This window comes from Oryx dammah, unplaced genomic scaffold (assembly GCF_014754425.2).
Source record: "Oryx dammah isolate SB20612 unplaced genomic scaffold, SCBI_Odam_1.1 HiC_scaffold_28, whole genome shotgun sequence".
Taxonomy (NCBI): domain Eukaryota; kingdom Metazoa; phylum Chordata; class Mammalia; order Artiodactyla; family Bovidae; genus Oryx; species Oryx dammah.
The window spans coordinates 13,848,677-13,873,526 of NW_024070212.1; the positions used below are offsets into that span (position 1 = coordinate 13,848,677).

Sequence of the window (24,850 nt, forward strand, 5' to 3'; positions counted from 1 at the left end):
CCCTCCAAATGACAAACTGTGTCCTCTTTCTATCACTCTTTATCAACTCCACTCCCCACCCTAGACACACATCATTTAATCACGCTCTCAAGTTCGAAGGTGAATTAGAACTGGAAGGAGGCTGGGAACGGGGTATCCCGTCACCCCCTTTCTCTTGCTTCCTTTGGGAATGAGGGGTCCTGGAGGAACAATAGCTTTCCTTAGCCCCTTCTTCCTGCCTCAGGTTAGAAAAGACAGTAGGAGGAGATGGGACAGAGTGGAGATGACAAAGACCCCTTCCCTGACAGGCATGAGATGGGAGAAGGAGGGGCTTCATCAGAGTGGGCTGTTATCCTGGGGGGGTGTCTCCAGACAGGGGCAGCACCCCCTGTTTGCTGCCTTTCCGGGGAGAGCAGCACGAGAAAGAAAGAGGGAGGCAAGCGAAATTCCTGAATGGATAGACAGATGCTACGTCATCCGAGCTGCATCCTCCAAGAGGCTAGGAGCCGGAGAAAGAGGCAGGCCAGCGGCAGGGGCCACCGAGCCAGCGCCTCCTCCCAGAAGCCGGTAAGCGGCCATTCATCTGCAAGGGTCCTAGCCCCTCAGACATCCGGGCTGGGGGTGGGAAGGGATCCTCTGAAATCAGTTAGGGCATCCTACCCTCCTACTTTGCCCACTGGCTAATGGAGGCAGGTGCAGGAATCACAGAAAGGCTGAGGAAAGATTGAGGGGGTGACCAAAAGGGAAGAGGCGTGTGTATGTAGGGGGGTGTGGTGTGGTGTGTAGGAATAGCTAGCAGAGTGGGATTTCATCTCCCGTTTCCCCATCTATCTACCGAGGTGAGCTGAGGCAGGGCCCTGCCCAGCTGCCCCAGAGCGCCTCTTGGTCTCCCTCCTCCCCGCTAACCCCGGCCAACCCGGAGACAGCTCACTAAGTTTGTCAATGGGATTCAGGGGGGCTTTAGGGTCACGGTGCTACTGATCCTATTAATCCGCCCCTCCTTTCTCCCCACCAGACAGGGCCAACATCTTAATGCTTGCACAAGAGGAGAGGCAGGAAGGAAGGTTGTAGTGGAGATGTGAGGGAAGAGAAAAAACGGTTCTGTATTCAGGCTCCTGACCTTCTTTCCTTGCTCTGACTCTTACTCCTCTCTGCCCCAGAGACTTCAGGTTTTAGGGGCAGACAAAGTCTGAGGGACTGGGGTCACTGGGGGTTGGGGAAGGAGCCATATCTCTAAAAGGGAGGAGACCAGAATTAGGGGGAAAAAAGAAACACTTGTAGAATATAGATTAATTTTATTTCCCCCTCTCCTTGCTTTTCTCATGAGCTGGGAGGTGGGAAAGGGGCTGAGGGGAGCTTAAAGGCAAGTGAGGTTTTGGGGCAGATGCTTAGGTTCAAAAAGGGGAGAGAACCCTGCCCCAGCCTCAGGAGACCCATCTGATGGTGGCTTTTTAATTTCTTGTGTTTTGAGAAGGGTCAGAGGAGACAGGAAAGAGGCTCTATTCTTATCTCGAGCCCCCACCCGCATGGTGCTTTCTGGTGGGGTGGCAGAGGCTGGAGGCCAGCAGGTTATTTCTGGTTCCCCAGAGGCCAGCTGTCTGGGAGAGGCCAAGGCTACCCGCCACAGAACAAGCACACACATATCCCATGCCTCCTGGGGTGTGGTGCTTGTCACCACGTCCCCCTGTACACTGTGTGTGTGTGAGGGGGTAGAGTGGGGTGTGGGGCACAGGTCAGTAAGAAGAGACACAAGTGTTCCAGGGACCCCATGACTCTTTGTGAACAGGGTGGGGGGAGGAGCCAGAGGCTCCTCAATTGCCCTTGTGCTTATTGTCTAGCAATAAGATAAAGTTGGGGTTGGCCCCCACTTTGGTTTGAAGATAATTTCAGACTGAGATGTCCCTTTATGAAATGGATGGGCTGGCAGAGCTGAAGCTGGGCATTAAGTGGGTATTCAGGGATGTTAGAAGAGGGGAGAGAAGCATATTCAAAATACGCCCCCTAGAAATCAAGATTTGATTTAAGTCCTAAACCTGCTCCCCAGCCTTCCTTTTTTTCTGATTTCCTCTGCATTTAGGTATGTTATCTTCCTGACTTTAAAAAAAAAAAAAAGAAGAATTAGTTGTAAAATTGAGTTTGAGGTAGAAGGATTCACTAATTTATCACAACACACACACACACAATACACTTCTCGTAGTATTTTAGGACCTGGGTTACCTGTGGTATATGTGTCATTCTCCAAAATCATAATTTAGCCTGAAAGCAAAATACTGAGAAAGTAAGACTATAAAATATTGAGATGGGGTTTCATACCCAACATTAAATTAAAAAAAAAAAAAACTGCTTTGTGTTCACACCTTTTGTATATGTGAGAGAGAGGAGAAGAAAGGGAGAAAATTGGTAGCTACAGGATATGTCTTTATGGATCTTTAGTGATATGCATGGATAGATGATAGATAGGTAATGATGAGAAGAGAAAAGAAAGCTGGAGACATAATGTGATTGACAGTGTCTTAAGTACCTAGAACTTTAGAGTTTCCAACGCAGTCACACCTAGATAGACAAAATGCATCTGACCCCAGATCCTTCCTTCCATCCTGAGCATGCTTTGTCATGGCGTAGCATGAGCAGCAGGAATCTGGGAGGAGATGGTAGCCACTGGGCAGGGGATTACTCCCCCAGGTTCAATCAGAAGGGCCACAACATCTTCACAGGCTCAGTTCAAATCCCTGGGCCCAGTGATTTCGGAGGGAGTTAGAGGGAGGTTGTGAGGATGGGCCCGGCTTAGAGGTATCCAGGCAAGATGGAGCCAGAGAGCTCAGGCAGGGGTCCTGCCTTCCCTGCCCATCTAGGCTTTTCTCTTCCAGCTGCCTCCCTGTGCAGCCCAGATTCCTGTTGGTGAAAGAGTGTCAGGGAAACAGGGGTGTTAGGGAGAGGATTAGAGCCACAAAAAAGACTTTAACCTTTGCATTCTCCTCCTCGACAGGAGCGGAGCATCGGAGAAGAGGCAGCCTCGTTTGTTTCTGGTGTCATCGTAGGTGTCCACCTTTGGCTTTGGGGGTACTTATTTTCTTATTTGTTTGTTTCTGATGGTGGTGTTGGGGGGTGGGGTGGAGAAAGAAGCTGGCTTTGCAGTCACCTGGGTTTTCCCCCGTTCCTTATACCTCTCAACCCCCTGCCTGCTCTCTTCTAGCTTTCAGGCCCTGATTTGGGTCTATTCTAATTGTAGGAAGACCTGGATAGTCGTTGATATTGGGGATAGAACATGGTGACTTAAGAATGAAGTCACCTGTGAGCCCAGTTCCATGAGAGAGAGGAGAGGCCCTGAGGATTCTGGGGACCCTTTGCCCTTCTCTCTGAGGCTCCTGAGGGCAGAGATGGAGGCCCATCGACCCAGGGCGGGTGGGGCTGGGAGGCAGTGAGTTGCAGAGGAGCAGAGTTATGGATGGAACATGGATGATAGAGGTGAGAAAGGAGAGGGTGTGGGTGGTGGTGAAGGGGCACCTGGGGAGCTGAAACAGCTGCACGTGGGTGTGTGTGCAGGGTGTGTGGGAACTGGGGGGTGGCACCGCTGCGAATATCTGCAGATATGTCACTGTGTTTGTCTTAGTTGATAGGCTTGCGTGTTTGCGCGTGCATGTATGCGTACACAGACCCTTACACATTCATGCTTTGCCCTCGAGGAGACCATTTGCTTATGGCTGACCACCTCTGTCACCGTCCTGACTGCATAAGGCTCTCAAGCAAGTGAGCAGTGTGTTGAGTTGAAGGAGAGAACTGAGAGCCATCGGGGGAGGCAGTGCTTAGACAGCCCTGAGGAATTCTCAGGCTGGCCTCTGAACAGGAGGAAACACACTTTGTGGGAAGAGAAGGGTGGTATCTCTGGGGAGAAATCGTCCAGATTATATCTCCATTCCCTTTAAACTCATCTGCCTATATAGAGGTTGTTTTTTTTTTTTTTTGCAGCTTCCCCATTTTTTTTTTTTACTGCCAATTCTTGCTTTTATCTGGTGCAATCCCATAGAAAATGCAAATATTCTGTAGCAAAAGAATAATGTATGATAATGTTCACAATAATGAACCACGAAGACAGAAATAAATATCTGAACTCAACCTCTTCCAAATGCAGCTTTCATCTGTATCTTCAAGGCAAATTAACCTGATAATTGAAACAAAGAACAAATATGCTTTTTATTTAATTACCTGAGTATTTTCAAGAGAGTATGATGCCAAAATATATTTTGGGACCCAAACTAGAAAGATTCATCCAAAAGCTGCATGCACAGGGCATAATTCAGGCGTGTTTTCCTATACATGGGCCGCCTCAGGGACACAGACAATGGGTGGGCCTCGGGGCTGTAGAGGTGGGGGCAGGGACAGGCACTGGCAAAACATATATGCTCCTTGGCTAACTGAGACACTTAGAGACTCAGATCAGCACCAGGGGGTTGGTGTGCTCTCTCCTCAGTCCACCAGAATTTCCCTGGAAGGACTTGGGTGGGGTCTATAGACCATTGCTCTAAGACCGCTGCGGCAGAATATGCTGTGTGCTGGAAGCAGAGAGCTCTGCTCCAACTGAGGCCTTCCTAGAGGGACTGAGGCTGGTGGGCCAAGAGCAAGGGGGACACAATGCACCCATTCTGCCCGAGCTGTTGGCTTCTCCCAGGTCTGCTGTATCCAATTCTTCATAGTAGAAGGGGCTCCTCTGGTCAAAGGAGCTGCCAAATAGTCACTAACATACAACTCCCCCTACTCCCCTCTCAAACCCATACACAGATCCCATAGGACACACATTTTGTCAATACCTTCCTTCTCCACCCGTGATGGGCTCAGTCCACAGGAAGGCAAACTCAGACTTGCAGCCGCACCCACAGGGACACACATTCTTCTATCAATTCATCAGTTATTCATCAGGCACCCACTATCTTTTAGGCATAGTGTTAGATACCACAGAGCTGAATATGTATGAAACCACCTCTGACCTTGATGGACTGTCTCTTTTGCTACCCTCAAAGTAGCATCTTTTTCTGAAACTGGAGCAGCATGGCTTGGTATACAAACCAACCCCAGTTAACACAATGATGGAGAGTTCTCTCCTTCTTCCACGGCTTGTAGCTCTGTCTCCATTAGAATAAAGGCAGATGCCCCACTCGTCATTTCTGAGCAGGCACTGTGGGAGATCAGGTTGTCAAGTCTACCCAGACAAAACTAAACAAAACATTACTTCATCAGAAATCTAGGCATAGAGGGGGATTCCAAGTAGATAGCACCAGGACAATGTAGAATAATCTCTGTTTTCTTTTGTGCCACCCCCCCCCCCTTATATTTGGACACTCTGTTTAGACTGAGGTACTCTGGAAGAGCCAAAGCCACAGTAAGATACAAGGGTAGTTAGCTCTTTATCTAGCCATTTGGAGAAAATTAGATTTGTACCCATTTCTTTCCTGAACTTGGTTTTTTAGGAAATCCAGTTGAGTTGAATTGGGGCAATAAGTTGGGGGTGTGCGGTTTCTGTTGGGCAGAAAAACCCTTTCTGTCCTCCTCTCTGACAAAAATGTGGCTCTTACTGATCCCAACTATTTCTTGCTAGGCTGTCTGGATGGTCCAGCCCTGAGTAAGGAATTGTGGAGCTAAGCTTGGGCCTCATAGAGGCAGGGGACTTGATTGGAAATTAGGGACAGAGAAGAAAGGGGAGAGTGCTAGCTAGCAACACAGCCTCTTTCCTACTTGCTGGCCCAAGCCTCCAGGCAGTGGGTGAGGGGAAGGTGGAGGGGCAGAAAGGGTTTATTTAAAGTGCTTTTAAAGGATCTTGTGGGAGGGGAGGTGGGGAAATACTTAGGGGAAGTTGGTGGTGTGTTTGAAGAAGTGTAGTCTCTATTTAGGATTGCTAGAATGTCTAGAGGATGTTAGGTATCCTGTAAAGGGGTGTGAGGTGGTATACTGAGAAATACTTGAGGAGGTTTGTAGGTACAAAGAGGCCTATTGTTTCTCTGGGGCCTGGCATGGAGGATGCATTTAGGGGATACATTTATCAGCACATCAGTTGGGTAGGTCTATCTCCAAGAGTGGGGAGGGTTCACCTTTCTGCAACTGTACCCCACCATTGACTGGTGTGCTCTCAGTTCTAGGAGAGTAAAGAATTGATAGTGTGGCCATTTCTAGAAAGACTTTCCCTTGGGTAAGGCCCTTGAGACGCTATGGAGGCAGACAGAGGGTTGAAAGGTGTGCCAAGCACAGCCCCACCGTTAGCGTCCTGTAACCTGGGCAATCAGGCCAACAACTTTACTGTCACTCTGGTGGGGAAACACAAGTCCCTGGCCTTTGTCTTATTCCAAAGTGCCGCGCCCCCCCCCCCGCCCCCACACACACACACACACATACACCCTGCCTCACAGCCATGCAGCGGTTATTCAGACTTTCCAGTCTTTAAGGGGAGCACCAAATGAAGCCCACAACTAACCAAGGCAAATAGCATTCGGGCTGGGCTTTGTCCTAGACTATGCAAAGCACCGCCCCCCACCCTGACCCCTCGGCAAGGATAAAACAACCTGGCTGGGTCTGATGGAGAATCCTGGGTCCCCTGGGCGGCACTTTGGTTGTTGTAGGATCCCTGTAGAAAGGAGCCAGCCCAGATTAGGCAGAGGGACTGGCTTCAGGTATCCAAATCTTAGGGTTTGTTTGTTTGTTTTTAGAAAAGGAGCCCAGAGGAGGGTGGTGGAGTGATAGGGTAACTCGCGACCTGTCAGGCACGGCGGCTCAAATGGGAGTTCGCAGCTCGATCACAGAAAGCTCCACGGATCTGAGAGAGTCCAGACCCTGCCTGCAGACCGGTGTGTGCCGTTTTCTGATTCTCCCGGCCAGCTGGGGATCCAGGTCGGAAAACCTTGTCTGAGAATGATTTTTCTCCCTGTGACTCCGGCTCTCCAGACACCTGGAGATGGAACCCGGGGTGAGGGTGCCAGGCTCGCGTTTGGAGGCGCACAGGATGGGGGGAGGAAGAGAAAGCGCTAGGGAGGGCCTCCAGGGCTGAGTCAAATCTCTGTGTGTTGCCCAGATTAATGTCAGCTGGGATTCCCCAGCCTACCCTACCTGGAACTTTGGTGCTGAGAACAAGTTCCTGAGATGTTCTCATTTCTGCACGGTGAAAAAGGAAGTCGAGGCTCGCTCACACCCTGCATCGCCCAGTAGGAGTCCCAAACTTCCAGGATCTTTTCCTCGCTGGTTTGGGTTGAAAACCAGTAAGGGAGGTTCCTGTCCATCCTAAAAGATTAAGATTACAGTCTGGAATGGGTCAGAATCTTAGAAGCACAAAGGATATCCTGTTGCGAGAAGGCCGGTAGAGGTTGAGTCTCCAGTAATCTGGTTCTTTTTGAGGAGATATCACCCGATCTCTTTTCCCATCTTTGAACCCTGGACCTGGTGCAATATACCCTGGGTCAAAATGGAAAATGTAGAACCTACAGAGTGAGGTTGGAGATCACAACCACAAATGGCAATGGATTGGAGATGGCAGGCAGGTCTCGGGAATGTGTGAGGCAGCAAAAGGCTGAGGATCAGCACACAGACATAGTAGTTCCACCCCCTTCACCGTTCTCCGGGGGGAAGGGCGCCCCAATTGCGCGCTCCGGCTCGACCCGGGAAGGGGGAGGGGCGGAGCCGGTGGGAGAACGAGGCGGTGACGTCAGACTCGGCGAAGCCAATCAGAGACTGGTCTGGGGAGGGAGCACGAAAGGATGAATGAAAAGTCCGGAGCCGGAGCGCGCCCGGGCCAGAGCAGCGGCAGAGGCTGGGGAGGGAGCTAGGGAGGTGAGCTCTGCCCTGCTCGCCTTAGCTCGGCGGAGGCTGAGATCCCGGCGGGCGCCTCCACCCCGGCGCCCGCTGAGCCCTGGCACCTCGAACCCAGGGCCATGGCGTTCCGTGGGCGGGAACGTGCCGGGAGGACCGCGAGGGAGCGCGCGGATGGGCACACTGGGCTCTATGTAAGTGGCCTGGGCGGCTTGGGACACGAGGTGGGTTAGCGCCTTGGAATCCGGCGCCTCCGTGCCCGGGCCTCCGCCAACAGGGGCTGGCCGAGCCCCACACCCTCCTCGGGGCTCCCGGAACCTCCTTGATTCCGATTCCTGATTGGAACCCCCACCAACCTACAGCATTTCCTCTGGCTTCGGACCCCCGGCCATTTTCACAGCCCCGGGTGATTTCTGGACCTCTTTGTACAAAGCCATTTCTCTGGGCGTCCTGTGGGCCCAGGGACTCGGCTCACCTTCCCAGCCCGCCCTCCGTTTTCTTCCTCCTTCCCCATCTCATGGGTGCGCTATCGGATCCCTTCCCGCATGGTGTCTCTCCCTGTCCTTCTCTCCTAGAGACACTCGCTAGGGAGTCTCCGGCTAGCCTCCCCGCCCCCATTTCCCTCTCTCTTTGGGTTGCCGGGATTTCCCTGTTTCCTACTGGGACGCCTCCGGGATTTTACCCCCAGGATTTCGCTGCCCGTTGCCCTTTTTAGTCGGTGGCTAGGATCCAGCTTTTTCTCCCGCCTCCCGCCGACCCCGCGGCGTGAGCTCCACTTCGCTTCCACCGCCCTCGGGAGTTGGGAGATGTGGTGGAGTCGGCTCCGCTGTTCCCCGCTACGACCCCACGCGGAGGTTTGGGCTTCGCTGAAAGCCAAGGCTCAGGCTATCGGATGCGGCTGGATCTTCCAGAGGAGGGGGCAGTGTAGACCCTGTGAGGTTTGCGAGGCCTCTGCCTCGGTCCCTGAAGTCTTCCCGGGTGGCACGAAAAGCCTGCGAGTCCCTCCTCCCAGGGACCAGCGGCACTCTGGCTTCTGGCTCGAACGGGGAGCGGGAAACCAGGCATCGCAAGCTTCTGAGATCCAGGGGCGATTCCCCGACTTCGACGCCATCGGCCGTCGCATCTTTCCACGCCTTTCTCGGTCTCCGTCGCGTCTGTACCGCAGCGTCTCTGAGTCTTTTTCTGTCTTGGACTCTGCTTCTCTCTCTGTCCTCCCCTCTCCCAGTGTACCCTTTCCCCAACCTCCACCGGCGGGCGACCTGGAGGCTGCGGCGATACAGGCGTGGGCAGCGGCAGCCAGGAGGCTGCGTGGAAGAGGCGGCGACTGCAGCCAGGAGGCGGGGTTGGTTGTTATCTTTGGTTATCTAGCTGTATGAGTGGTGTGGAGTCTTCATAAAGCTAGATAACCGAAAGTAAAAATAACCCCATACACTGCGCAGAGGGGCCCCTGGAAAGCTGGCGGCACGGGCGGGCGGGAGGCCTAAGGGAGGGGCTAAAGCCGTGAGGACCCACGGGCCGTGGGAGGCGAGAAGAGGACCCGGCGGCCCTCGGGCCTCAAGACCGCACCGGTCGGGCGTCTTTCCACCCTCCAACTTCGGTCCGCGCAGGTAGGAGTCGCAGTCCTGTTTCACTTTCGCCAGGCGCGATGCAATGCCTTCCACCGCCTAGTTGCGGGGTAGCAGAAAGGGCGTGATGGTTACCTCCCGAGACCGGGCCGTTTCTGGCAGTCGGAGCCCGGGAACGCTGCTCCAAGGGAGAGATGTCTTGAAATCTCGTTTTGGGGTTATTCTGGGCAGTGCCTGGTGTTCCTGGCCCAGGCCTCTCCCGCGGGCGCTGGGAAACAGGTTCCCGCAGGCTATTCACAGCTATTGCTGGGGCCGGAGAGTTTGGGGGAGGTCACCTAAGAATGCTAGTCTTGGCTTTGATCTGCTCCCTAAAGCCCTATCGGTCTATTCAGCTTGGTCGGGTGCTGAGAGTGGCGAAGCGGGAGATACGCGGAGGGAGGCTGGAAGTACTAGGGGTCCCGGTTGGGTTGCTCATGGGGAGCCTTTTTGCCCAGGCTAGGTTGTGGGCAACGGAGTGCAAAGTATTTCTCGGAGCCCTTGTTTTCATATTCTTTCCTCCTTCCCACTCAGGACCTGAATTTGATGTTTTGCAAAGCTTCTTATGCTAGCTTTGTCTTCACTGACCAAAGGGGTTGTGATGGGGTCTTTCAGGACACACTACCTTCCCACCCCATCCTCACTGTCTTGGAAATCATCTCCAAGAGCAAATGGCCTCAAGGAGCTCAAACACAAAGGAATTTGTAGCTTGGTATTTATGCTGCTGGGAGAAAGCAAAGAATTAGAGAGATTAATCAGGGCCTTTCCTAAAAGAATCCATTTATCTGGCCTGACCTAAATATTTTAAGCAAAAGAGTGTTTAGGTGCAGTTGAGTGGAGGATGGTCTAGTCACTAGGGAGAATAAAAGTAACAGGCAGCAAAACTAGAAGTAGCTCCCTGTGCATTTATTATCTGTTCCCATCCCAACAAAACCCCACCATGCCCCCCTCCACCCCACCCTGCATTCCAGAACACAGGGCAGGGCCCTAAGGAGTCTAAAGGGAGCAGAAGAACTGGGCAAACGACCTTGTACTGACTCCTGTTTCCCGTGTAAATTTAAAATTTCCTCCCAGGAGCTGATTTTATAGCTAGAAGATTATGATTCTATTATATATTATGTGGCAGGAATATTGGGGAATCCAAACTAAAACAATTGGGCTTCAGAGAGTCCAGAGTACATATGTCTTCTTTCTTCCGAGGTTTGAAGGAAAGGGAGATCAGCAGACTTTTTGTCTATTTCAGCTCTTTTGAAATCTACCTTTTTTGGGGGGGAGGGACAACTGGAGATAGGATTAGGGAGAAAGAGAGTGGGGTTGGGGCAGGCACTAATAATCCCTAACGCCACACCGTATTTCTCCTAAGAGCACTCTGCCTGCAAGCCTTTCTTTGATCCTCCAGCCCTGTGAGGTAGCTGTTACTAACCGCATTTTACAAACAGGAGCCACAGACTCAAATGAATCGCTAATGTCACTCAGTGGTTTCAAATCCAATACTTTTTTCCTTCTCTACTTCTCTACACTTGCCTAAGGGAAGGACTGAGAGTCAAGGTGGATTAGACTGAGATGGGGGTGAGAGGCGAGGGGATCCATGCACCAGGGGAGAAGGAAAGCCCACTGAGAGAGGCAAGGCCTGGTTGTGAACAAGGGTTGCCTTTTTTTTTTTTTTTTAACTTTTCTTATAGCTGGCTGGAAACATGTATTCTGGATCTACTAAGGCTCATCCACATGAGACTCAGAACCTATATTATTAGCCACACAATTTGGGTTTATATTATTATTGTCATATTCTATTAGCACATTTGCCCACAGAATCTCCAAAGAAGAATAGAGGGCCTGTGAGAAGTGGTGGGTTGAGGGTTTACATCCTACAAAACAAGCTCCTCAGTGGAAAGGGCAAATAGAAGCCAGGAGAGTTGTTGGGGGTGGGGGTTTGCATCGGCCGCAGGTGTGGGTGTATAGATGGGGTTGCCAGGAGAATGGTGGGTGACAATGTTTGTGAGCTGTATGTGTCTGCTTATGAGCGTGAGAAATTGAGTGATGTGTGAGCTGGTGTGAGATTGGATGTGTGTGATCCATGATGGGTAGGAAGCTCTGATGTGAGATTAGGAATTCCTGGCTACTTATAGCTATAAATCCAGGAGACAAGAGACACTCTGGAACATGGAGAGGTTTACCAAATGCTGCCATCACAGTGACACCACAGAGTCCTCCTTCTGCCTTCCCCAACCTTTATACCCTTAGCACCTTCTTCAGCTAAACCCAGTAGGAGAACTGGTAGAATGGGGATGTGTGGAGGCAGGGTTGAAATTTCTCTTTTGTATCATTACATTTCTGTGTCCAGTAATTTTTAGGTCTGTTCACATCTTGCTATATCCACCTATTCCTATTGGAAAACAAATTCTAAGCTGGTTTCTTTACCCATTTCTCTCCTTAGTCCTTTATCCCAATACCCTCTCCTATTGAATTCTGAGTCCAGGAGTTCAAAGGCAATTTTCTTCTAAATATTTGTCTCAAGTTTTGCATTTTCACTCACACCCTCACCCTGGGGCAACTTTTTCATAGGTCTAGGCATCAAAAGGGTTTAGTTGAAAGATCCTTGCAATAATAGAAATCATCACAGTCAGAAGTCTAGGGAGAGAAAGAGAATGAGCAAATGTGACTGAACACGGTCTAGGTTTAGGTGCCATTATTTACCAGCTTCTGATCAGATATTTGTTCAATGGGGGTAAGAATTTGTATCCTCGGGGTTGTTATATGGAACAAATGAAGAATTCTCTATAAATAAAGGTCTTATACATTACGATACCCACAGGTAATGAGTAATTCTTTGACTGCAGAGGGGATAAAGGCTACGGTTTGGAACAACTGTTTGAGAGCATATGATTGATCTCAGAATGCAGAAAGGACAGCTTTTTGGCATATTCTATGCTGAGGATCTCAGAAGATTTAAATTTAAGGAAGTTCCTCCTCCTCTTCTAGCTTTGAAATCAAGGAGGGACTCTTGGGACCTGAGGAAGCAGTGTCTGAAGCCTGGGGGAAGAGGAACAGACTCTGGGAAGTCTGTTAAGGAAAGAGGCTGGAGTCCACGTGGCAGAATGACCTTTGTATTTTTTTCTCCTTAATAAATCTTACCATGTATTGGTAAGAGTACTTAGGATCGATAAACTGACTTATGTAGATAGAGAGATATGGCTTGTATAAATGACAATTCCAAATTTATTCGATTAAGCTTCTAGAGTTACTAAAAATAGTTTATTAAATTAAAGGACCAGTTAGATAGTGGGTGTAATTAATGAACTAAAGAGCATGCAGACTTTTCTTCATTGCTCAGCGACTCACAGAAGGAATGTTTTCTGTCCTTTGGCCTCCCAGCCCCACCCCCCACCTTCTCAACCACCTACTCCTGATTCCCAAGGTTGATACCTCACCAAAGAGCACAGGCCCGTCTGCATTCTTCCACGTCTGGAAGTCCTTCTAGAGTTCTGGACTTCCCAAGGCTTGGGAGTGGGAATCCTGATGTTTATTTTTTTCACCTCCTTTCCGCTCGGGTATTCTGGGGATATTTGACTTTCTTTCTCCCTTCCTTTGCTACTGAGACCTCAGAGATCTTGAGTAGTTATAGCACTGTCTACAGTAGTTATAGCATCCAGGGCAGGGTGTGCCAACTTCCCTAGTTGTTAAATGAGTTTCGGTTAATGCTTTAAAATCACTGGGAGGAAAGAATAGGCAAAACTATAAAAAACATTCTCGGAGCTCTGAGGAGAATGAGGAGTAGGGCTATGGAAGGTAAAGTTGGGCTGGAGCGTATTTAGATAGGAGAGAGTTAGAGAAAAGGGGAACCCTTCTTTGCCACCCAGGCTCTCCCAGGGCTCAGAGTGACACCCCCCTCCTCCTGCCCTAATCCCCCCATTAAGGCTGCTCTGAGTTTGTTATGACAGCGGCTGAAGGCAGCTGAATTGCTGTTTGCTGTGTCTGCTAATTGGACTGAAGGGTTGGAATCTGGACACTGAAAGAGACCATTGTTGCTGTTTACCTTCCACAACTGCCTCCCTGGGGACCTTCTGGGTGAAGGGGAACAGCATACCCTCGGAGTTATTGCACCCATTCCCTGTCTCTGTGCAAGGGACCAGGGTGGAGGGAAGTGTATCTCATTGACTTGGGGTGGTGTGCGCTCTCACAGCAGGGAAGGGACAGGCCCAACACCTGAGTCAGTCTCCAGGTCAGGCTTGAGGCCACTGAGAACTCCTAGGCAAGGGGAGGTTACATGGGCTTGTCCTTCTCCCCCTTATTCATTCCCTTCTTCAGGGGCCCTAGCCTTGCCCTCTTCCTCCAGGTGATCAGGCTTAACCTCTGAAAATTTTCACATTTACTTTCTTCCAGACCAGTGATTCTCAACTTGGTTATGCACTAAAATCACCTAGGAAGCTTTTTAAAAGTTACTGATATTTGGGTCCAGCACATCCCAGAGTGCCTGAGAATAAGGCCTAGGCATCAATATCATTTAAAAGCTCCCTTGGTATTTCTAAATGTGCAGTTAGGGTTAAGAACCACTGATATAGTCTTATCACTCTGCCTGGGAAATACATGCTCACACACATACACACATGTACACATGCAAGCAGGCACACACATGCTCTTTCCTATCTTTTCTACCTTTCTACCCACCCCATCAAGCTCCTAATAGCTATAATACTATCAGGCAGATTGTATATCTTTTTTATTACTGAATTCCTTGTAGGAGCCTTAGAATTTAGGATGGAATTTAGAGGTCTGTAATCCATCAACTGCTTCAACCTGAACTATACCCTAAGGGCAGGAACTATGACTCCATCTCCCTGTGGATTTCTGAGTAGGATCCAGATGAGGACTGAGCTAATCCGGGACACTTACATCATTAGGGATGAAGGAGTGTGAGGTTCGGAGTTTCATTGACTCTTGATCTCTTCCTCCCCTAAAAGAGTACTGGCTATTTGGAGATCTTCAGAGAGGAGATACAGATGTATTTCTTCAGAAATACATCTGCCCCCCTCCTTACTGTTTCCAAATGTTTCTGCTTCTTCTCTTCCCTATAGTTTTCACCTGGGGTGAATGGGTGTTCCACCACTCTCCTGCCCTCTTTCCGCCGCAAGAGCACCAGAACCGTAATCCAGCACCACGGACAGCTCCCAGGCGATGAATGAGGTGGCTGTGCTGACCCCCTTTGCAGGGGTTAGGAGGGGAATCCTGTCTGGACGGTTATATATCAAAGACTAGAATTTTAATCTTTGGGAGTTGTTTGCAGGCAGTTGTTAAGTCTCAGGGAGAGGAAGAGGCTGATGGCAGCTGTCATTCCATCTCTAGGAAATTGGGTTTGTCCACTTTGGAGAGTCTGAATGAGAGGGCTCCAGCAGCAAGAAGTTTGAGGGTTAAATTTCTGGAAAAATTTAAGCTTAAGGTCATATAAGATTCAGGCTCCCCCAGTGGCTCAGAGGTAAAGAACCCACCTGCCAATGCAGGAGACACTGGAGACTCTGGTTGGATCCCTGGGTCAGGAAGATCCTCTGGAGGAGGAAATGGCAACCCACCCCAGTATTCTTGCCTGGGAAATCCCCTGGACAGAGGAGCCTGGTGGGCTATAGTCCATGGGGTTGCAAAAGAGTCAGATACAACTGAGCAATGAAACAATAACAACATTTAAGAAACAGAGTGTGTGGATCAGGTAGAGCCTTAGATGGCATCAACTCTATATCCCTCGTTTTACAGATTCCCAAGAGAATGGAAGACATATGACCAAGGTCACTCAGCTGGTTAGTGGAAAGGCCAAAGTCCTGGTTTTGGATTTGGCTTTAGACAGGCCAGGCTCCTGGTATCCATCCTGGCCCTGTTTATTGTATCTGATGCCTCTTTAAGGACTCTCCCTGCTTGAGATGGGTAGAGCAGGGCTATTGCAGGTAGGTAAAGTTCACCGATTGTCCCCATACAAAAAAGGACAGGATGCATGTCCACGCATATGAGGTGTCCACACAAGCCAGGAAGAGCTGGAATTGACTGTTCTCTCTGTCTGAGAAGGCTTGAAAGGGAGGCCTCAGGGAGAAGCACAGGGGAAGGCATACCTAGCAGTAGCTGATAAGCCCATGGGAGGAAAGGCAAGGAGGCAACCATCTGCCAGGGCAGAGAGGGCAGTGGATGGCCACAAGGAGTCTCCAGAGGCCAGCAAGAGCCACACAGACTGGAACGTGGCCTGGGAAAGGCCCTTCTGTGTGCCCAGTCCTGCCCCCCCAGCACCGAAAGCCTAGAAACAAAGGGGCCATTCTCTCTAGGATTTGATGCCGCCATCTCCGGCTGGCAGTGCCAGGTGGTGGGGGCATCAGGGGGTGTCAATCCATTATCCCCCCGAACTCTCTAGGTCCTCTGGGGCTGGATGTTGGGAAGGTGGGTGTTCCATGCTATGTAGCCATGGCAACCACCCCAACCCCCACCTTCCAAAGCACAAAGAGAGACAGCTTGCACCCCCCCACTCCCAGGAAGAACCTGGGTCTGGTTGGGAATCTTCCCTTGGGAATCCTCCTTTCTGATGCACAAGCCATGGTGTGCATAAGCATCACCCTCTTTTCAGCTGAAGGTTCAGCCATCAGTGGACCATATAGGCAGGGAGGCTGATATATCTAGAGTCTCTGGGCAAAGTTGTGTAAGAGAGTCTCTTGTACTTGACCCTCTCTCCCTCCAAGCTCTCCTGTCCCTCACCTATAGCCAAGGCCATCCTAGGCCTTCTCAGCTGAAGCGACAGGGCCTTGACCTTCTTCTCTTTCCCAGAAGTGAAGGACACCTCACTATTCCCAGCAAGCCCCTAGGCTGTGGGAACGGAGAAGAGGGGGTCACTCCTGCCACCTTCCATCTGCACCCTCCGCCATTACTCATTAGGCATTCTGCCCCTCCTTCCGCTCGTTAAGCCTTATTTGCATATATTTGCATAATACAACTCATTTGCATTCCAGGAGGCTCTTGGTAGGAGCCAGGAGAAAAGGGGAGGGGGGCCAGAGAAGAGAGAAAAGGGGAGAGATTTTGTTTTCATCAAAGTATGTGTGTTGGGAAGGGGGAGGTGACAGGAAGAAGACCGAAATAAAAACTCACACTACTTTCTTTCTTCCTTTCTGCTCTGCCTCCCTGAGCTGGACTCAAATGCCAAAAAGAGATGCCAAGGGGCCGGCTTTTCTGTCCTTTTTTTGTCTTGCTTCCTCCGGCCTTGGCTCCCCAGCCTGGCCCCCCACCTTGTTGGGCTCAGGCCTCAGAAAGAAAGGGGCAGGGGTAGGAAGCAAGGCTGTGGGAACGGAAAAGGGAGGCCACCATCTTAGGTAGCCGGAACCTATAAAATGGCCGCCTCTGACAGGTGTGGGCTGAGAGCCAGCCCTGGCTGGAGGGCATGCAGGGAGGTGAGACCCCAAGAAGGACTTTCTGGCTGACCAGGAACATTGTTGCATCTTCCTCCTAGTGGAACTGGGAAAAGAGGATGGGGAGAGAAGGAAGGAAGGAGAGATGAGGGATGGCAGCCCAGAGGAGACGTGAGCCTCACACAGGAGCAGGGGTGGTAGAGAGGTCTCTGTGCTGAGTTTAGTTCCAGACCACTAATGAGTGTCCATGGACTTGGAGGACTACGAATAGTTAAAAAAAAAAAAAACAAAAAACTGGAGGAATCAGAACTAGGGGTATCAGCAGGAGGGGGAAGGGGCAGAGATGTGGGCGGGCAGGACAATCTGTCAGCCTGAGGGGTCTGTGCAGGGTTGCTAGGTACTTGAGATGGAGTTTCTTCTTCTGTCCTCCGCCCATCAGTCTGGCTTCCACCTTCATGACTGGTCATACCTGTACCTCCTCCAGCCACTCACATAGGCTCCTCAGCCAGACCCCGTGGCCCTTGTTTAAGCCTGGTGACCTCTGGGGAACATTTCATACTGATGTCTTCTCCTTTTGCCTTTGGCTCTTCTCTTGTATCCCTGATCTGTGTTCTGGGTTCTAGTCCTTCCGTCCTCTGGGTAGATCAAGTCTCCAGCCAGAAGTGTTTCCCAAGGTTTTGCTCAGTTTATTTTTCCTTTCCACTCACATCCTTTTACTTTTTATCATTTCAACCATCATTTGGAATTATTAACACTCATTTCTTTAAATTCAAGATTTGTACCCTTACTACCACCTGTGGTCCTGCCACTAGGCTCCTAGATCAGACTGGAGTGGTGCATCTGATTGGCTAATCCTGGATCAGATGACCAGGCCCTGGTTGCAAGGAAACCTGGGAAAGTTCTTCAGTCGCTCAATCATGTCTGACTCTTTGTGACCCCATGGACTGCAGCACACCAGGCTTCCCTATCCTTCACTAACTCCCGGAGTTTGCTCAAACTCATGTCCATTGAGTCGATGATGCCATCCAACCATCTCATCCTTTGGTTTCTGCAGTGGCATATAAGTACAGCCTCCCTCCAAAACTCCTGAGATGGCCATACCTCAGACATAGGGAGAGCAACAGATGTTTATTCACTCAGTATTGTGCTTCAAGACCTGCTCCATATTCCTGCTTCCCTACCTCTATCAAGAGCATCGTTAAATTTCTAGGTCCTCAGGTACAAATCCTGAGCATTATCCTGGGATTTGCCCTCTTCCTTCCCCTTCACCCAGATCATTCACATCAGAACCCATCCCTTTGTCCTTTGTAGTGCTTCTCATATCCATGCTTTCTTTTCCCTTACCTGTCAGCTCATTCATTCAACAGGCATTTATTGGATGCCTACTGTGTGCCAAGTGCTATGTTGAAGAGGAAGGTGGAATACAAAGCTGCTTTGAGGGCCTAGACACCTAGTGGGGAGGCAGACACAAGTGATTACAAGATAGTATGAAGGCTGTGGTCCGGAAGACCTTTGCATGGGGACAGCATAGGGGCTGAAGCCCTGGGATACCTTAGGGGAGTTGAGGAAAGCTTCCTGGAGGGCGCCAAAAGATAAGTAATCAAATAAAAGGGATAAATGTGATCAAAGGTAAGCAAAGTCTAAGGAGTTGGAGTAAGTGCCTAGTAGGGAGTGGATAGCATATGTAAAGGCAAGGAGGCATGGAAGAGTGGGTCATTTCAGGTAACCATAGTGTCCATCAGAGGGAGTCTGGACTGGGAGAACATGGGAAATGGAGTCAGAAATCCAGTTATTAGGAGACTTATGGGTTTCACCAGGGCAATTGGATTTGATAGGGGTACTGGGAAGTTAGCTGACAGCTTCAGAGATGCCGGGTGTAGAGTATGGCTCAGGGGCAGGACATAACCACCCGCAGCATGCAGGGGGATACCCGAATCTAGCCGCCCACTGAGCCCGGCACCAACCAGATATTTAACTGCCTCTTGGCTGGTACTGAACAAACGGAGGATGACGAAAGGACAGTGTCACCTGAAGAAGGGTCTCTGCCTCTCCCCCATCTAGAGTCACCCTCGCTCCTCTCAGCCACACACACCTGCAGGCTCAGGAAGCTCCCCGGCAGGAGATGCAGAGAAGCCAAGGTTGGTCCCCAGCACCGTGAGTGCCCTGAGGTCAGGGCAGGGGATGGGCCCCTGGGGACTGGAGTGTAGAACAGAGGTTCGGTCTTGGAAACTTCCTGGAGGAGAGAGTGATGGAGAGTGCAAGGGAGGATCTGGGGTGGGCCAAGGCTCTGAGGAGATTCTTTCCAGAGAAGGGGTGAGAGGCTGGAGAGACACTGAGGAAAGGATGAGGCCGCTGTGGGCCACTAGGGTGGAATGGGCACGGCGGAGGGTGCTGCCTACCGCCCCTCCCCCAGGCCCAGCCTCTGCACAAAGGCCTCTCTGTGAGTGGCTGTGGAAGTGGCCCTGTCAGGGGAGGGTGCTTAGCTCTCAGTCCCCATTGGGGGTGGGCTGGAATGGGGTTGGAGGAGGGGGAGGATAAGGGGTGGCTTCAAGCTTTAATCAAGTCCTAGAAGAAATAGAAGCCAAGATTTGGCCAGGGAGGCCATTCCCAGGACAGGCTCCTCTGCACACCAAGGCCCTTTTCCACGGCTTTCCAGGTGTGACTGCAAGGCCTGTCCAGCCTGCCTTCCCCAACTGTACACGCCCTCCCACAGTGCCTCTGAGGCTGGCCCCACACAGACCCTCTTTTTTCTTCTCGGCAGAGTCCCCTCCGGCTCTGTATGAAGCTACCCCTCTAGAGACGGCTGTGTTGGGAGGGTGGAAATTCAAGTCTGACCAGAACTCAAAAGGAGTCTAAGGTCCCTTCAGTCTTCAAACCCAGGGGCTTTTCTCTCCTTGCCTGGCCTCGGCGTCACATAGACTAGTCAGCAGTGTGGGTCAGACCTCCCCTACTTCCAACCCCTATTGTGTACGCTGTCCTAGCTAATAAAAGTTTGGACTGGGGGCACTGGAAGTGGTAAAATGATAGAAGACACACCTCAGTTTATAGGTTGCTCACAGATTTGGTGGAGGGGCTCCATCTGCAGGAAGAACAGCAAAAGAAGGAGGTTTTGGATTTTGACTCTGGAGACAGGCTGGTCAAGAGACAAATCCTGTCTTCCCTCCCTTACTAGCTGTGTGTGTGCATGCTCAGCCACTCAGTGGGGTCCGACTCTTGGCAATCCCATGGACTGTAGCCTGCCGGGTTCCTCTGTCTGTGGAATTCTCCAGGCAAGAATACTGAAGGAGGTTGCCATTCCCTTCTCCAGGAACCTTCCTGATCCAGGGAGTGAACTTGCCTCTCCTGATTCTCCTGTATCAGGCAGATTCTTTACCACTGAGCCACGGGGGAGCCCTACAAGCTGCGTGGCCTTAGGCAAGTAACCTAATATCTTGGGTCCTAGCTTCCTTCCACAGTTATCCTGAGGATCAGATGGATCAGTGTGGATGAAAGTGTTTTACAAGACTGTGTGCAGATGTCCAGTGCCCCTTCTAAATGACACAGAGGAACTGAGGGACGCAGAGTTAAAGGGGCCACTATAGACAGGTGGGGACAATCAAGGAAGGCCTCCAAAGTTTGGAAATGAGGGAGTGGATTGCTGGGGAGACGAGCAAAGGGACTCTGGCCTATCTGGGAGGCATGGCCAGGCTCTGTGGACTGGCTGGTTCTCTCTGGTCTCAGGCGGGCCAGCATCTTGCTGAGACTGGCTTGGGAGGCATTTGTTTTTAACTAAGCGGCAAAATGGACTCCATAGCCACAGCTTCTTTCATCCTTCTCAGGAAAAATTTCCCGCTGGCCCTGTGTGGACACTGTCCAGCACTTCTGGGAAGAGAGGGAGGGCAGAGTGAAGCCTGATTTCCCCACGTTGCCCCGACCTGCTCTGCTTCCTCATCTCAGAGTTCACCAGAGGGAACATTAGCCAGACACTGTGACCCGCCCCCACCACACACACACTGAATGTGTGCAAAATGGTACCTCCAAGCCCCACCGTTTTGGACCCTCCCAAGTCCCTGATTTTACAGTTCCTTATCAGTGTCAGGAATGCGCTAAATTCAGACCAGTTTAGATCTCTTGGCCGGTGGGCCAGGGAGACTTTGAACAGGAGGGCCTTTTGTCTCTGAGCAGTCATCCCTTGTACACAAGCGAGAGTCAGGAGAGGGAATGATTTGGGCATCATCCCCCACAGATAGCACTGGAGTCTTTCAGCCTGGAGGGAAGGGCCAGGCTGAGGCTGGCATATGGAGGGAGAGCCCTGGGCACAGGGGGCATGAGCGTCACCCAGCTGGGGCTACCTTCTGCCGGGTTTGTCCATCCGGCACCAGCTGGCTTCCCAGCACTGCCCCCGCAACCAACCAGACTCCTTCTTCTGCTGTTACCATGGCAATTGGCTGCCATCTTGTACTCGGGGCACGATCTCATATCCGGATTTTCCCATGGGGTTCCTGGAGGATGGGAGATAGTTCTCAGGGGATTTATCCTTCCTCCTGATATCCACCCAATAAAAATTCATATTGATGTATGATTTTTTTTTAATTTAAAAAAAAAACGGAGGCTTACTGTATGTCAGGCTCTGCTAAATACTCCCTATGTGTTATTTAATATGTGAGGTAAATGAGGTTAATGAGGTAAAATTTAAGAAAGTACCATTCAGGTTCCTGTTTCTGTGACAGACTTCTCCTCTCTCCAACCAGGAAATTCCATGATCTTGCTTATTCCTGTCTTGGAAAGTCCTTTCCAATGTCTAACCAAGATCTGTACTGCTGGAGTACCAGTTCTTTGACCTATGGCTTGACATGGCTGATTTGAGAGGTAAGGAAGGAAGCAACCCCCAGTTTCAGCCACATTACTGAGCTTCCCGGGCTCCGGCTGTTGGGATAGGAGAACTGAGGCTTGGATAGATTGGGGAGAGGCTCAGGTGCCCCTTAAAGACTTGGAGGCCCCAAGTCTAAAACTTTTGTTTAGAGAAGTAAAGTCAGTGTCACAAAATGCTTTGGAATTTCCCTTCCTTGTCTCCCTCCCCACCCGAGAAAGAGGTAGGAGCAGGAGGCCATTGGAAAGTAATAGTCTCCCAGGCTCCTCCATCCAGTCACAGGGGAGGTTCCATCCAACAAGGTCCCCAAGAGATCCTGGAATGGTGAGACTTCTCTCCCTCTGGAGCTCAAGCAGAGGCCGAGAATGGTCACCTTGAGTTAGAGGGGCACCTCTAAGGGGCATCAAACAGGGCCCAGCTTTGCAGGGGAATCATGAATGAGGAGCAGGTGGAGAGATAAAGGAGGCCTCAACTGAAGAAGGGTGGGCTGATGGGGAGGGCCTAGGGATAATTTATGATATCACTGTTCCCCGCCCCACTTTCCCAGCCCCCACCCTCTTCCCAGCCCCCTACTGTACGGTTGCTAGGAGATTCTCCCTCTGTCTGGAGCTGGGAGGGTGTAACAGGCGGAGACGGTTCCGTCTGGACCCCTTCCCCCCACCCAGGGGAGGGCCCCACACTGAGCTTCATCTACCACCCCTTCCCAGGCCACAACAGACACCAGTCTCCTCTGTTGTTCCCCCAAATCCAGCCAGCCTGGTTTGTCACCTCAAGGTGACAGCCTGAGGATCTGGAGCAAGGAAGAGCAAAGGGAGCTGAGAAGGGACTTAGCGGGGACACTGAGGAGCAGCTGGCTTACCTCAGGGCCTCTGGGAGTCAGCCCAGGCTGGGCAGAGGACCAAGAGGGGTCAGGGACACAGGCCTCAAGGAGCCCAGGTTTGAGGGAGACTGAGTCTTTACCTTTAGGGAGCTTCTAGTATGATGGGTGAGGCAGCCCTCCCATCCCTACCCCTCTGACACATCAAGGTTGGGGGACTGGCAAAGGTGGGCAGGCCAGGGGCCAGGGAAGGGAGGCAAGAATTGCAAGTCTAGGTGGGAGGAAGGTGACACTGAATTGAGCAGAGCTGGGCAATGCAGGGGTGTGGCCCAGATACCCTCCTCTTTCCAAAATTCTCTTCTCAGACTTTAAAGCCCTTGGAAAGGTCGCGTGAGGTGAATTTTGGGGGGCTCCCAATTCCAAGTGGGACAGGAAAGGAATGCTGTGCCCACAACTGTGCTTCTGATGCCTGATTTCTCAGTTCAGTCGCTTAGTTGTGTCCGATACTTTGCGACCTCATGGACCAGGCTTCCCTGTCCTTCACCAGCTACCGGAGCTTGCTCAAACTCATCTCCATCGAGTCAGTCAACCATCTCGTCCTCTGTCATCCCTTTCTCCTCCTGCCCTCAATCCTTCCCAGCACCAGATTTCTGTGTAACCCTTCTTGATTTTATTCTTTCCTAGGTACAGCTTCCCACCACCCAGGAAGGAAGGAACTGGCTTTGATTTTGGCAACCTCTTGCTTGTGTAAGCCCTTTCTTAGCCATTGTCTCAGTTGATCACCCAATGGTCCTGAAAAATTGGTGATACTGTCCTCACTTTACAAAGGCATAATCGGAGTCCCAAGTCAGAGGACTAGGAAGCTAGGTTGGGCATCAGATGGAGTTTGGGAGATTCCAGAGCATATGCTGTCTCTGTCCGCTGTGCCAGCTTCCTGCAGAGCATGTGCCAAACACAAGCAGAGGGACAGAAAGGAGGAGAAGACCGAATGGGCAGGGGGACGTCTCTGCATGTTCTCAGGGGAGGAAGGCCTCTCCTTCTCAGGTGCAGGAGTGAAGTCTGAGGAATGCTAAAACAGACCTTGCAGGTTGAAGATGTGGCTGGGGAAGAAGCCACAGGAGCTGTAGAAGTTAACAGAATCTTTTCAGGTTAGTCCCTGACCAAGGAAATACACTTCCCGACTTCCTGAAGCAAGTCCCCTGGGCTGCCACCAAGCCCCTCCCCTGCTGGGGATCAGAATTCCTGCCCTGGGCATTCCCCTCCCACTCCCCCACCATGGCCCTGGATAGAGCACCTAGAAGAGATGCCAAGACTCAGCCACTGTCATGATGGCCCCCTTTTCCATGGAGCCCTCCCTGGTCTTTCACCTTTCCTGGCCACTGGACAGTTGCCCTCTGTCTCCTGCTAAGGTTTCCATCCCAAAAGATCCTTTTTCAATCTTGGCTTTTTTTTTTCTTTTCAGACCAAAAGGAAGAACCTACATCATCCAGTTGGCTTGGGCGCCCTGTGAGAAACCTTCCTGATTCATTGAAAAATGAGGCTAAATTCTAGCAAGTTGAGTGGCTCCTTCAAGAAGCCTGTGTACAGGATAGAAGTGGAGAGGCTGTAGTCTCCAGCCTGGGCAGCCCATTGACACCTGGAGCCACCTCAACTTTGCCTCCCCTTTGCTCCTGTGTCTACAAGCTGCCCAGCTCAGCCCATCCTGGTTTCTCCTGTATCTTCTGAGCTGAGATTTCTCTGAGATGGAAGTCCCATCTCATGTCTAATAAAGACTCTTGAATACTGAGCAACATTATTGGTGGCAGTGGATGTGCCTGGGCAGGGGAGGGGCTGGATGAGAGAAGAGTAGTGCCAGCCTCCCTCTGAGACACGGGTCCCCTACCTCTGGGATCTAAGGCCTGATGGTCCGAAGTGGAGCTGATGTAATCATAATAGAAATAAAGCACACCAAAAGAAATGTAATGCTCTTGAATCATCTCAAAACCATCTACCCACTCAGGCCCATGGAAAAACTGTCTCTCATAAAACCAGTCCCTGGTGTTAAAAAGGTTGGGGATTGCTGCTCTGAGAGACCAGTGCTGTAGAAGCCGCCACGGCAACAAAATGGGGAAGCCTCACTCAGACAGAACTTCCACCTGTGCAGGGTGGGCGGGGCGCAGGTGGGCTCCTGCCACCTCTCTGAGCCGCCCCAGGCTTCTGGGAACACCGTCCATGACCTGGTTAGTTCCAGCTCCGAGCAGTGGGCTGATGCTCCCAGCCAAGGAGGCCCCTAGGTGCTAACCCAAGAACCAAGAGAATGAGAGGATGGGAATGTTCCCCTGGAATGCCTGTGTGGGAGGTCACTGGGTGGCCCTCTGTCTTGGCCGTGATGGGACACATCCTTAGAAATGTTCTCCAGGGTTTGAACAGACCAGAGAGAAACAGCACCCCTGCTTCACGGGGTCACCCACTC

The 24,850-nt window shown here is 51.1% G+C and overlaps 2 long non-coding RNA genes across 3 annotated transcripts; both read left to right on the plus strand.

Moving 5' to 3' along the window:
• The first annotated feature begins 391 nt into the window (after window positions 1-391).
• Window positions 392-20,145, plus strand: LOC120855689. 2 transcript variants are annotated; one of them, XR_005719290.1, is made up of 3 exons: window positions 392-546; window positions 2,966-3,039; window positions 20,040-20,145. It is a non-coding gene; the product is annotated as an uncharacterized LOC120855689 (long non-coding RNA). The 2 variants fall into 2 exon arrangements; XR_005719291.1 differs by lacking the exon at window positions 20,040-20,145 and adding an exon at window positions 3,209-4,092.
• Window positions 20,146-21,465: 1,320 nt separating this feature from the next.
• LOC120855688 lies at window positions 21,466-24,346 on the plus strand. Its single transcript, XR_005719289.1, has 3 exons — window positions 21,466-21,580; window positions 23,083-23,546; window positions 23,861-24,346. It is a non-coding gene; the product is annotated as an uncharacterized LOC120855688 (long non-coding RNA).
• The last annotated feature ends 504 nt before the right edge of the window (window positions 24,347-24,850 follow it).